This window comes from Mus musculus, chromosome Y (genome assembly GCF_000001635.26).
Source record: "Mus musculus strain C57BL/6J chromosome Y, GRCm38.p6 C57BL/6J".
Classification (NCBI taxonomy): domain Eukaryota; kingdom Metazoa; phylum Chordata; class Mammalia; order Rodentia; family Muridae; genus Mus; species Mus musculus.
In genome coordinates this window covers 29,939,560-29,943,498 of record NC_000087.7, presented here as the reverse complement: position 1 = coordinate 29,943,498, position 3,939 = coordinate 29,939,560, and positions in this window count along the sequence as shown.

Below are 3,939 nucleotides of genomic sequence, written 5' to 3'. Positions count from 1 at the left end.
TTCTCCTGAGTTTCAGTGTTCAGAGTACTCTCTACAGGCAAGATCTCCTCTTGCAGAGAAGGTGCCCAAATATCTGGTGTTCCAACTTTCCTCCTGGCAGATGTTGTGATCCACTCACTACAGGTACTAAGATCCCATGGAGAGTCCTGTGGGGACCTTTGGGTTGTCCACAGACTCTGCCCCCAAGGTGCCCAGAGCTGTCCTGGACTGGAAGGGACTTGTGACCCTGGTCAGACCGGTTTCTCTGCCTCCCTAATTAATGCAGTCTCAGGTCCTGCATGATAGGATTGGAGCAGAAGTTGTTTTCCACTCACTAAAGGTCTTAAGATCTCGTGGATGTTTCTGTGAGGACCTTGGGGCTGTCCTCAGACTCTGCGCAAAATGTTGCCCAGGTGCTGGCACAGTCGAGAGGGACTTGTGACCATTGTCAGGCCAGTTTTTCTGCTTCCCTAATTAATGCAGTCTCAGATCCTGTGAGATTGGATTGGAGCAGAGGTTGTGTTACATTCACCAGAGGTCTTATGATCCTATTGAGGGTCTTTTGGGGACCTTAGGGGTGTCTGCAGACACTGAGCCCAATGTGCCTTGGTGCTGGCTTGTCAGTCTCTCTCTTATGGTACACTTTCTCTGCCTCCTTAAACAGATGTTGTAAAGATAATGTTTTCAGACACTCTAGATGCTGTAACCTTTTCCTAATGTCAGAAGAAGACTGCCCTATAGAAGCCATGACACCTGTCACCTGCTGGCACGCTGAAGGAGGGTCAAAGGTAGTGTAACACTTCTATACATTTAAGAGGTACTTGAAAAACACTGCTGGGGGCTCCTTTTTCACTTCTACGATCTCTCTTACCTTGGCCAAATTGGTGGGACACCTGCCAGCCCCTTTCAGTCCTATTATCAGAGCCCAGCAGAAAATTGTCAATTGCTCCATATGGTCAGTCCTGTCAGGACATGTCAGAGGGAAGCCTGCATCTATTTCTTTCAGAAGTTTTATTGGTAGTCAATTGGCTCCCAGCATGCTCTTTCTTTCCTCTCAGAATCCGCTCCTTCTCCTCTGGTGAAAGAACCTGTAAAAATTGATGACAGTCATCACAAGTAGGCTGAAGAGAGAATATGAGAGATTCCATTAGATTAGCAAGGCTAGAGGGGTTTTCACGAAGGAGGGTGTGATTTGCTTTCCAGTTATTGAGATCAGAGGAGGAAAAAGGCCATTACTGAAGGGGCTGCAGTTGTCTGCGGTCCGCTGGATGAGGGTCATAAATACATAAAGGCAGTGCGATGGTTGAGTCTGGTCCCTCTGGGCTTCAAGCTCCCTGGTCTTGGGCTTTAGCAACTGGTCCCTCCGCAAATATCTAGTGGCACCCTGTTGAGAGTTCTTGGGGGGACCAGTTGCGAATATGCGGGTGGGGTGCTGTGCCATTTTGTAGGTTCTTCTAAATCTGGATAGATCTTGGGAGAAACCGAGGGCTGCAGTTCAACTGGTGCCAGATTTAACTCTTTCTTTTCCCTCTGGATGGCAGTGGGCCAGAACTGGGGAGCCTGGATTATTCTTTTGAACCCTAGGCTTTAAACAGGATGGGAGAGGGGGGATCCTGTGCTAATTTTTTCTAGATGAGAATGTAGGGCACTCAATCTGGCTGAGACCCTGGTCCCCTCTGTAAAACAACTTTAAGAGCTGAAAACAGAACCAAACCAAGGGTGCCCTCTAATGGCCAACTAACATCAAAGCTGGCCATTCAGTAGTGCAGAAAGTTCTCTAAAATCTATTTCAGACATCCACCAAGAGAATGTGAGTCTTAGTCTTAATTTCAGTCCTGTTCACAAGGGTCAGTCCAAGGGGCATGCTAATAGTTGGTCCCATCATCAGAATTACATACAGGGGAAAAACCAATATATACACACAAAAAGATTACAATAACCAAGACCAGGCCCCAATAAGATGGTCTAGAGAGCACACACTCACTTGGCACCCAGTAACAAAAACAGACAGCCGAGTGAGCACACTCTCACTTGGCACCCTGATAGGAGATCTCCAGGTATCTCTGGGACTCCCTCAGAACTCCTGGGATGTCCCAAAGGTGGCAGCCGGTTTCTCCTCACATGTCTGTCAGTAACTCTCTTCCATCTGGGAGAGGGAGTTCATTGCTCTCAAGAGCATGTACAAATGCAAACCGAGAATAGTGAATTCAAACAGAGCTGACACACGAAGATAGAGACAAAGATAGAGGAAATTTATAGAAAAAGATAGAGACAAAGATACAGACAAAGATAGAACCCTACCTCCTAGCAGGGTCTCTGAGAATTGGGGTAGGCCACGAATCCTGGTGGCGAAGCCCCCAAATGTAAGACCTCGGAAGCTGGGCCTCCTCTCAAGTCACTGGATGAGCTGGCCAGCACCCCTGTGACCCAAGAGAAAACCGCAACTGATGCAAAATGCAATAGGTTTTATTACTAGCTAGCTGAGGACAAAGTCCCTCTGCCTAGCAGGGCAGGGGAGTTTGACACTGAGCTGTGACAGTAAGGGGCTTTTAACAAATAGCTGAGGAATTGGAAGGAGTTGGAGGAGAGTTGGGAGGAGTTGGGAAATGTTGGAAGGAGAGTTCTTCTCTTCCTGTTGTTCTTGGTGAAATTTACAAGGCAGGAGTGGGGAGTGAGTTCTTTCTGAATTTTTATCTCCTTGTCCTTGGCACAGGAAGGCAGGCATCTCTGGTTGTAAAGTATAGAAACAAAAAGCTTTTTTTTTTGGCTATAGAGTACAAAGAGCTTCTTCCTAGCTGTATTTTCAGAGATCAGGGAAAACAAGCTTGGGGAATGTCTAGGGGCTTTACCTTACTGGGAGATATACTTTAAGTTGGACTCTCACAGTAGGACATTTTTTTCTACCACACACAAAACTTTACACAGAAAATTATTTCAATTATTTATAATAAATATATACTATTTGGTTTGAATCAAATGTCATATCCATATAAAATGCATGGTAGAATTCCAAAAAAAAACCTGTAATACTTACTTTAAACAATTCATACATTTACACCCCACAGCTCTTCTTCATAACTGTACTACCTTTGCTGAGAACCATCTTCTTCCTAAATGGTCCCTCTCTTATTTTTATAATGGTTCTCCTTTTCTTTGTATGTATATCTGGGTACATCTCATGCAGGTGGTTGTATTGTACTAGTTGCTATCTTTGTGTGATCACAAGGTCTAAAGGACCACAATCTGTTCTTGATCTACTCATATAAGAGCATTTGACCCTGAATTGTTCTTTTTCCTGTATCTACTTCTCCAGTTAAGGGATCACAAACACCACTTTTGAAGTACTCTATCAAAATGGGAAAAAAATGAAAATATTAAACCATATCTTCATCTGTTTCTACCTGAGGTGATATATTCTCATCTTTGTCAAATGCTGGTCTCTGTACTGTATGGACAACAGAAAATGGAAACATAATATGGTATATTAGTAAAAGGGAATAAAGTATTAATGATTTGAATTTCTCAGGAAATACTGCCCATGTGAATTTTTGAAACAGCTTTTTAGAAATGACATAATTACATACATGAAATCCGGTATAGGTATAGATGAGAAGTAAGGTTTCCAAATTATAGGGCCATTGAATATCTTTACCAATATTATAGAAAAAAAACTTCCCTAACTTAAAGAAAGATATGCTCATAAATATACAAGAACACTACAGAATGCCAAATTATTTGGACCAGAAAAAAAAATCCTGCCATCATATAATAGTCAAAACACCAAATGCACAAAACAAAGAAAGAATATTAAAAGCAGTAAGGGAAAAATCGTCTACCAATATATAAAGCAAGAGCTATCAGGATAACACATAACTTCTCCACTGAGACTATGAAAGCCAGATATCTAGGGCAGATGTCATACAGAATGTAAGAGAGCAGAAATGACAGTCAAGACTGCTA